This window comes from Triticum urartu, chromosome 3A (assembly GCF_056163025.1).
Source record: "Triticum urartu cultivar PI428250 chromosome 3A, HENAU_Tu73, whole genome shotgun sequence".
Lineage (NCBI taxonomy): Eukaryota > Viridiplantae > Streptophyta > Magnoliopsida > Poales > Poaceae > Triticum > Triticum urartu.
In genome coordinates this window covers 217792173-217803436 of record NC_141875.1, presented here as the reverse complement: position 1 = coordinate 217803436, position 11264 = coordinate 217792173, and positions in this window count along the sequence as shown.

Here is an 11264-nt window from a genome sequence, read left to right as displayed (position 1 = left end):
GCCGTAATTTGGGCAGGCGGCCGAGTTAAGGGTCTTAATGTGCATCTAGTTCCAAAAGTGTCGTGATGACACTAAGGGCTCTCGAGAGCGCCTCAAATATTATGCCGAGAAATGTGTTCAGTCTCACAATGAAGCCTTGAAGAGAAAGGCACTTGGGCGCCCCGGCATTGGCCCCAAGCTGGCTAACAAGAAGAAGAAGCCATCTGAACCCGAAGTTGAGGCTACAAGGCAAGAAAGGCCAATGATCATCTTCCCTTCTAGCATGACTGGTCCGAATCTGTTTCTCCATCTGTTTCTTCCGAAAGGAAGAGGACCAAGCACGCTGAGGTTGAAGCCAAGAAGCGCAAAAGCCAAGAAGCCTGCTGCTCCATCCCAGAAGAAGCAGAAGACAAAGTCTTCAGAGGCTTAAAGAAAGGCACAAGAACCAGAGTCCTCACCTGCTGCTCCAGAGCCATTGTGTGCGAAGCCTTTGTCTATTGCCCTACCTGCCTCCTCCAACCGAGAACATAGACTTGTTGTGCATGAGCCTGCTCCCACAGAGGCCCATGTCACTATTGAGATTCCATCTATTGACAACACCGCAGCTGAAGACATTGGTCATGAAGACAATGTGGACAAAAATGATGATGAAGTCCTTCCACAAGTGCCACCGCTGACCTAGAATCCGGTATCGTCGCCTGCTCCCACGAGCAGTGAGCAAATTAGCATTGGCGGTCCCATGATGCCAATCACACAAGATGAGTTCTGGGAAGAGCAACACCCCAACTCCCCGCTCCATGAAGTAATTCCATGTACTCCACCAGCTCATGTCACTATTCCAGTGCTTGAGACTCCCCAAGCTACACCAGAAGACATTGAAAAGACTACTCCTTCCCCTCGTGTGTCGCCCTTTCTAAGGCTTCATAGAGGCCCAAGGCCATCTGTCTCCATGTATAGTATTCCTAAAGAGGATGTGCACACCACCAGCTTAGTAGCACACCAAGTGTTCCCTGAAGCCATCCCCTCAGATACTACTCAAGAGTCTGAAGCCAAAACGGCTGAAGATATTTCGGCTGCATCAGCCGAAGAAAATGAAGAAGAACAAGTTTTTAGTCCCCCTGATGAGAATTTTGAGATTCCAGAAGTGATGGTGTGTGACCCTCCATTGAACGAAGCCAGTGATGGTGCTACTGCTTCTGCCACACAAATTGAAGACAATGATGTTATCATGGCTGAAGCCAATCCGCAGCCTGAAGCCACCCTTCAGATTGAAGCCAATGACGCCACTGAGGATGCTCAACCATCCACCTTGGATGTTGCTGTTGCTCCACCAGTTCCACACACCATGGCGAGGGCCTTCAGTCGTGAAGGGGAGCTGATCAGCGTCAGGTGGCCAGTTGATAACCCACAAGTATAGGGGATCGCAACAGTTTTCGAGGGTAGAGTATTCAACCCAAATTTATTGATTCGACACAAGGGGAGCCAAAGAATATTCTCAAGTATTAACAGTTGAGTTTTCAATTCAACCGCACCTGAAGACTTAATATCTGCAACAAAGTATTTAGTAGCAAAGTAATATGGAAGTAACGGTAATAGTGGCAAAAGTAATAGTATTGGTTTTGTAGCAATCGTAACAGTGGCAACGGAATAGTAACTAAGCAAAGATCAATGTGTGAAAATCTCGTAGGCAATGGATCAGTGATGGATAATTATGTCGGATGCGATTCCTCATGCAAAAGTTATAACATAGGGTGACACAGAACTAGCTCCAGTTCATCAATGTAATGTAAGCATGTATTCCGAATATAGTCATACGTGCTTATGGAAAAGAACTTGCATGACATCTTTTATCCTACCCTCCCGTGGCAGCAGGGTCCTATTGGAACTAAGGGATATTAAGGCCTCTTTTTAATAGAGTGCCGGAACAAGGCATTAACACTTAGTGAACCCATGAACTCCTCAAACTATAGTCATCACCGGTAGTGGTCCCGATTATTGTCACTTCGGGGTTACAGGATCATAACACATAGTAGGTGACTATTGACTTGCAAAATAGGATCAAGAACTCACATATATTCATGAACACATAATAGGTTCAGATCTGAAATCATGGCACTCGGGCCCTAGTGACAAGCATTAAGCATAGCAAAGTCATAGCAACATCAATCTCGGAACATAATGGATACTAGGGATCAAACCCTAACAAAACTAACTCGATTACATGATAAATCATATCCAACCCATCACTGTCCAGCAAGCCTATGATGGAATTACTCACGCATGGCGGTGAGCATCACAAAATTGGTGATGGAGGAAGGTTGATGATGACGATGACGACGGATTCCCTTCTTCGGAGCCCCGAACGGACTCCAGATCAGCCCTCCCAAGAGAGATTAGGGCTTGGCGGCGGCTCCGTATCGTAAAACGTGATGAATCCTTCTCTTTGATTTTTCTCCCCGAACGTGAATATATAGAGTTGGAGTTGATGTCGGTGGAGCCTCTGGGGGCCCATGTGGCAGGGGGCGCCCTGCACCCTCGTGGACAGGGTGTGGGCCCCCTGGTGTTGATTCTTTCACAAGTATTTTTTATTTATTCCAAAATTATTCTCCGTGAAGTTTCAGGTCATTCCGAGAACTTTCATTTCTACACAAAAAGTAACACCATGGCAATTCTGCTGAAAACAACGTCAGTCCGGGTTAGTTCCATTCAAATCATGCAAGTTAGAGTCTAAAACAAGGTCAAAAGTGTTTGGAAAAGTAGATACAATGGAGACGTATCAACTCCCCAAGCTTAAACCTTTGCTTGTCCTCAAGCAATTCAGTTGACAAACTGAAAGTGATAAATAAAATCTTTTACAAACTCTGTTTGATCTTGTTGTTGTAAATATGTAAAGCCAGCATTCAAGTTTTCAGCAAAGATTATGGACTAACCATATTCACAATAACACTTAGGTCTCATATTTACTCATATCAATGGCATAATCAACTAGTGAGCAATAATAATAAATCTCGGATGACAACACTTTCTCAAAATAATCATAATATGATATAACAAGATGGTATCTCGCTAGCTCTTTCTGAGACCGCAAAACATAAATGGAGAGCACCTCTGAAGATCAAGGATAAACATTGTAATTCATGGTAAAAGAGATCCAGTCATAGTCATACTCAATGTAAACTAATAGTAATGCATGCACATGACAGCAGTGCTCTCCAACTGGTGCTTTTTAAGAAGAGGATGATGACTCAACATAAAAGTAAATAGATAGGCCCTTCGCAGAGGGAAGCGGGGATTTGTAGAGGTGACAGAGCTCGAGTTTTGAAATAGAGATGAATAATATTTTGAGTGGCATAATTTCATTATCAACATAACAACCGAGAGATCTTGATATCTTCCATGCTACACACATTATAGGCGGTTCCCAAACAGAATGGTAAAGTTTATACTCCCCCACCACAACAAACATCAATCCATGGCTTGTCCGAAACAATGGGTGCCTCCAACTAACAACAATCCTGGGGGAGTTTTGTTTGCAATTATTTTAATTTAAGCATGGGATTGGGCATCCCGGTTACCAGCCATTTTCTCATGAATGAGGAGCGGAGTCCACTCCTTGTGAGAATAACTCACCTAGCATGGAATATATAGACAACCCTAGTTGATACATGAGCTATTCGAGCATACAAAACAGAATTTCATTTGAAGGTTTAGAGTTTGGCACATACAAATTTACTTGGAACGGCAGGTAGATACCGCATATAGGAAGGTATGGTGGACTCATATGGAATAACTTTTGGGTTTATGGGAGTGGATGCACAAGCAGTATTCCCGCTTAGTACAAGTGAAGGCTAGAAAGAGACTGGGAAGCGACCAACTAGAGAGCGACAACAGTCATGAACATGCATTTAAATCAATCAACACTGAGTGTAAGCATGAGTAGGATATAATTCACCAGGAACATAAATATTTTTTTGACAGAAAGACTGTAAAGGAACCCCATACAGTATAATTGGTGCAACAAACCCAAATTGCAAGTACCATGCCTTGAACCTGGGTGGGTGGGAAGGCATCAGCCCCTTCCCACCACTAGGCTATGCCTTAGTCTGCTCATGAACATAAATATCGTGGAGGCTAGGTTGATTTTGTTTCAACTACATGCGTGAACATGTGCCAAGTCAAGCCACTTGAGTCGTTCAAAGGAGGATACCACCCTTTCATACCACATCACAACCATTTTAATAGCATGTTGGCACACAAGGTAAACCATTATAAACTCCTAGATAATTAAGCATGGCATGAGCAACTATAATCTCGAATTGTCATTGCAAACATGTTTCATTCATAATAGGCTGAATCAGGAACGGTGAACTAATCATATTTACAAAAACAAGATAGGTCGAGTTCATACCAGCTTCTCTCATCTCAATCAGTCCATCATATATCGTCATTATTGCCTTTCACTTGCACGACCAAATGGTGTGGATAATAATAATAGTGCCTGTGCATTGGACTAAGCTGGAATCTGCAAGCATTTAATACAAGGGAGAAGACAAGGTAATATAGGCTCTTAGTTTGATCAACAATAATGCATATGAGATCCACTCAACATTTTCATCATGGTCTTCTCCTCTCGACCCCCAAAGAAAAGAAAAAGAAACAAAACTATTTACACGGGAAAGCTCCCAACAAGCAAAAGAAGAACGAGAAATCTTTTTGGGTTTTCTTTTAATTACTACTACTACAAGCATAGAAAGTAAACTAGCTAAAAGCTACATCTATTTTTTTTTGGTTTTTATTAAGGTTTTTCAAACACACAAGAAGAATGCTTAGAAAATAAAATAAACTAGCATGGATAGTACAATGAAAAAGTGTGAGTACCGACAACTGGAGTGAGTGTGTGAACATGAATGAAATGTCGGTGAGAAATACGTACTCCCTCAAGCTTAGGCTTTTGGCCTAAGTTGGTCTATGGCCATGGCTGGTCTGGTGGATATCCAAAGTTGTAGATGGGGTCGTACTGAGATGCAGTAGCTACTGCCTGACGAGCTGCAGCTTGGAGGCGATCTTCCTCTGTCCTCCTCTCATATTCGTTTGCTTCCTCCCTGGTTATAACATATCTCCTTTTTGCCTGAAAGTCAAAGAAAGTAGGAGCAGGGAGGGCAACATGGACGGTGCACCGTCTATCAAAGATAAGTCGGTACTGGAGGAATTGTTCATTGCTCTCAACAAACTGATGGCGAACCATGGCATTATAATCCAGATAAGCAGGAGGCAATTCCATATCATTTCCATGTATGGGTATATTAAGATAATTAGCTACACGAGTTGCATAAATTCCACCAAACAAATCTCCACTTACATTGTTGTGATGCAACCTACATGCAACAATAGCCCCCAAGTTATATTGTTTATCACCTAATACCACACTCTTGAGGACACTAAGATCTAGAATGCACATGTGACAAGCCTCATCTTTACCGTTAATGCATCTACCAATGAAGAGAGCAAAATAATGTATGGAAGGGAAATGAATGCTCCCTATGGTAGTTTGTGTGATTTCTCTAGATTCCCCCACAGTAATACTAGCAAGAAAGTCTTCATATTCAGATTTGCGAGGTTCACTAACATTGCCCCACTGCGGGAGTTTATAAGCAATATTAAAATCTTCTAGGTCCATGGTATATGATTTATCATAAAGATCAATAAAACAGTGTGAGAATTGCGCGAGGATGTAAATTTAAACCTTCTCACAAAGGAATCGGTTAGGTAGTGGTATTGCCGGCACTTACCTGACACGAAGTCCTCAATATCAGCATTACGCATATACGCGTCAAATTCATCCTTGATTCCTACTTGGACTATAAACTCCTCTGACGACCATTCACAAGGCCGCACTTGAGCTTCCCTCGGTGGTTCATCGTCCTGCTCACGTATCGTGAGCCTTGGTCCTTGCTTCCTTGAGGAACCACCTCGGTACATTTTTCTTCCTCTGAAAAATTTCTGAAATTTTTAGTGACTCAAAATAAAAGTGAATCAAACTCAACAAGACTGATAGCAACTACTCCCACAAGTGCCTAGAGGCCATATCATGCATTAAAACTACTTTTGACCACATAAATTTGACATGCAATCTCAAGAACAAGGTCACCTAAGCAGCAAAAATTTGCAACAAATAAAGCACTAGAACAAAAACTAATTGGACCATTAAAGGAGTCACATACCAAAGAACAATCCCCCAAAGTAGTTTCGTGAATGGAGCTTTGTGCTAGGAGATCCAAAATGGCAACAAGATGAGCTAGAACTCGGGTTTGAGCTATGGGATGATTTTTTTTCTGGAGGAAGATGAAGTGTGTGGGTGCTGGAATAAGTGGAGGGGGCCCACGAGGCAGGGGGGCGCCCCCTAGTGGAGTGGGCGCGCCCTGGACCCTCGTGGCCAGGTGGTGTGGCCCCCTGGTGTGTTCTCGGTGCCAACAATTCTTAAATATTCTACAAAGAATCATCTAAAAAAATTAGGACATTTGGAGAACTTTTATTTTCGGGGTATTTTTTATTGCAAGGGTAATTCAGAAAACAGACAAAAAAATACTATTTTTGCTTTATTTAATCTAAATAACAGGAAGTAAAAGTAGGGTATAGAGAGTTGTGATTTCTAACTTCATCCATCTCATGCTCATCAAAAGGAATCCACTAACAAGGTTGATCAAGTCTTGTTAACAAACTCTTTCTGAATCGCATGAAACCAGAGAATTTTCAAATAACACTAAGTTACCTCAACGGGGGTATGCACATCCCCAACCATAAGAATATTATATTTCTTCTTGACAGTAGGAAGAGGAAATTCAAAACCTCCAATAGTAATTGTTGAAGTTTTTCCAATAGAATTGATATTTTGGACTTGAGGTTGTTTCCTCGGAAAGTGTACTATATGCTCATTACCATTAACATGAAAAGTGACATTGCCTTTTTTGCAATCAATAACATCCCCTGCAGTATTCAAAAAGGTTCTACCAAGAATAATCGACATACTATCGTCCTCGGGAATATAAAGAATAACAAAGTCCGTTAAAATACTAACGTTTGCAACCACAACAGGCACATCCTCACAAATACCGACAGGTATAGCAGTTGATTTATCGGCCATTTACAAAGATATTTCAGTAGGAGTCAACTTATTCAAATCAAGTCTACGATATAAAGAGAGAGGCATAACACTAACACCGGCTCCAAGATCACATAAAGCAGTTTTAACATAGTTTCTTTAAATGGAGCATGGTATAGTTAGTACTCCTGGATCTCCTAATTTCTTAGGTATTCCACCTTTAAAAGTATAATTGGCAAGCATGGTGGAAATTTCAGCTTCCGTTATCTTTCTTTTATTTATGATAATATCTTTCATATACTTAGCATAAGGATTCATTTTAAGCATATCAGTCAACCGCATACGCAAAAAGATACTCCCTCCGTTCGGAATTACTTGTCTCGGAAATGGATGTATCTAGAACTAAAATACATCTAGATACATCCATTTCCGCGACAAGTAATTCTGAATGGAGGGAGTAGGTCTAATCATTTTAGCAAAGCACTCAAAATCCTCATCATCCTTTTTCTTGGATGGTTTAGGAGGAAAAGGCATGGGTTTCTGAACCCATGGTTATCTTTCTTTACCGTGCTTCCTAGCAACAAAGTCTCTCTTATCATAACGTTGATTCTTTGATTGTGGGTTATCAAGATCAACAGCAGGTTCAATCTCTACATCATTGTTATTGCTAGGCTGAGCATCAACATGAACATCATCATTAACATTATCACTAGGTTCATGTTCATTACCAGATTGTGTTTCACCATGAGAAATAGAAATATCATTGGGATTCTCAAGTGTGTCAACAAAAGGTTCACTAGAAGCATGCAAAGTCCTATCATTTTTCTTTTTCTTCTTCTTAGAAGGACTAGGTGCATCAACATTAGTTCTCTGAGAATCTTGCTCAATTCTCTTAGGGTGGCCCTCAGGATACAAAGGTTCCTGAGTCATTCTACCCCCTCTAGTCACAACTCTAACAACATTATAATTTTTCTTATTATTTAATTAATTGAGCAAATCATCTTGAGCTTTAAGCACTTGTTCTACTTGAGTGGTAACCATAGAAGCATGTTTACTAATAAGTTTAAGTTCACCTTTAACTCCAGACATATAATCACTCAAGTGTTCAATCATATAAGCATTACGTTTCAATTGTCTACTAACATAAGCATTGAAGTTTTCTTTTTTAACAATAAAATTATCGAACTCATCTAAGCATTGGCTAGCAAACTTAGTAGATGGGATTTCAACCTTATTAAATATATACAGAGAATTTACCTTTACTACCTGTGTCGGCTTATCAAGACAATGTATTTCTTCAGTAGGTGGTAAATTCTTAACATCTTCAGCTTTAATACACTTTTCTTTCATAGATTTCTTTGCCTCTTGCATATCTTCAGGATTGAGAAATAGAATACCCCTTTTCTTCGGAGTTGGCTTAGGAGTTGGTTCAAGAAGTGTACAATCATTATCATTACTCAACATATTATTCAATAGCAATTCAGCTTGCTCAACAGTTCTTTCCCTGAAAACACAACCAGCACAACTATCCAGGTGGTCTTTGGAAGCATCAGTTAGTCCATTAAAAAAGATATCAAGTATTTCATTTTTCTTGAGAGGATGATCAGGCAAAGCATTAAGTAATCGGAGAAGCCTCCCCCAAGCTTGTGGGAGACTCTCTTCTTCAATTTGCACAAAATTATATATTTCCCTTAAGGCAGCTTGTTTCTTATGAGCAGGGAAATATTTAGCAGACAAGTAATAAATCATATCATGGGGACTACGCACACAACCAGGAGCAAGAGAATTAAACCATGTTTTAGCATCACCCTTTAATGAGAACGGAAATAACTTGAGGATATAGTAGTAACGAATTTTCTCCTCATTAGTGAATAGGGTGGCTATATCATTTAATTTAGTAAGATGTGCCACAACAGTTTTAGATTCATAGCCATAAAACGGATAAGATTCAACCAAATTAATTATCTCAGGATCAACAGAGAATCATAATCCTAATCAGAAATACAGATAGGTGAAGTAGCAAAAGCAGGGTCATACTTTATTCTAGCATTCAAAGATTTTTCTTCAGCTTAGCTAACAGTTTCTTAAGATCATATCTATCTTTGCAAGCTAAAAGATCTCTAGCAATTTCTTCATCCATAACATAACCCTCGGGTACATCCGACAATTCATATCTAGGGGAGAATCTTCATCATCACTTTCATCAATATTATAAGTTTCAACAATTTCATTCTCTCTAACCCTAGCAAGTTGTTCATCAAGAAATTCACCTAATGGCACAGTATTATCAAGCATAGAAGTAGTTTCATCATAAGCATAATGTATAGCATAGGTGGCATCATCAATAACATGCGACATATCAGAATCGATAGCAAGTGTAGGTGTCGCAAGTTTACTCAAAACAGAAGGTGAATCAAGTGAGAGCTAGATGGCAGTTCCTTACCTCCCCTCTTAGTCGAGGGATAAATCTTGGTTTTTTCATCTTTCAAGTTCCTCATAGTGATCAATAGATATAAATCCTAAGTGACTCAAAGAATAGAGCTATGCTCCATGGCAACGGCACCAGAAAATAGTCTTGATAACCCACAAGTATAGAGGATCGCAACAGTTTTCGAGGGTAGAGTATTCAACCCAAATTTATTGATTCGACACAAGGGGAGCCAAAGAATATTCTTAAGTATTAATAGTTGAGTTGTCAATTCAACCACACCTGAAAGACTTAATATATGCAGCAAAGTATTTAGTAGCAAAGTAATATAGAAGTAACGGTAACGGTGGCAAAAGTAATAGTATTGGTTTTGTAGCAATCGTAACAGTGGCGACGGAAAAGTAACTGAGCAAAGATCAATATGTGAAAAGTTTGTAGGCAATGGATCAATGATGGATAATTATGTCGGATGTGATTCCTCATGCAATAGTTATAACATAGGGTGACACAGAACTAGCTCCAGTTCATCAATGTAATGTAGGCATGTATTCCGAATATAGTCATACGTGCTTATGGAGAAGAACTTGCATGACATCTTTTGTCCTACCCTCCCGTGGCAGTGGGGTCCTATTGGAACTAAGGGATATTAAGGCCTCCTTTTAATAGAGTACCGGAACAAAGCATTAACACTTAGTGAATACATGAACTCCTCAAATTATAGTCATCACCAGGAGTGGTCCCGATTATTGTCACTTCAGACTTACCGGATCATAACACATAGTAGGTGACTATTGACTTGCAAAATAGGATCAAGAACTCACATATATTCATGAAAACATAATAGGTTCAGATCTGAAATCATGGCACTCGGGCCCTAGTGACAAGCATTAAGCATAGCAAAGTCATAGCAACATCAATCTCAGAACATAATGGATACTAGGGATCAAACCCTAACAAAACTAACTCGATTGCATGATATCTTATCCAACCCATCACCGTCTAGCAAGCCTACGATGGAATTACTCACGCATGGTGGTGAGCATCATGAAATTGGTGATGGAGGAAGGTTGATGATGACGATGGCGACGGATTCCCCTCTCCGGAGCCCCGAACGGACTCCAGATCAGCCCTCCCGAGAGAGATTAGGGCTTGGCGGTGGCTCCGTATCATAAAACGCGATGAATCCTTCTCTCTGATTTTTTTCTCCCCGAACGTGAATATATAGAGTTGGAGTTGACGTCGGTGGAGCCTCAGGGGACCCAGGAGGCAGGGGGCGTGCCCTGCACCCTCGTGGACAGGGTGTGGGCCCCCTGGTGTTGATTCTTTCGCCAATATGTTTTATTTATTCCAAAAATATTCTCCGTGAAGTTTCAGGTCATTCCGAGAACTTTTATTTCTGCACAAAAATAACACCATGGCAATTCTGTTGAAAACAGCGTCAGTCCGGGTTAGTTCCATTCAAATCATGCAAGTTAGAGTCCAAAACATGGTCAAAAGTGTTTGGAAAAGTAGATACGATGGAGACGTATCACCAGTCCTTACACCTCCTGAAGCTCAGGGCCCACTCTATGACTATCATGTCGAGCAAAGGCCTCAGACGTAGAAGCCCATGCCAAGAATGCCAAGGCTTCCAAGCACAGTCACCACTCAAAGCTCATTCGATGTTTTAAGCTTCAGAGAGCACAACACTTTCTTCGACAAGGCCAAGAACCCCTACAAGAACCCCAAGATATCGTCGGACAAATTCTGGAGTCGCTT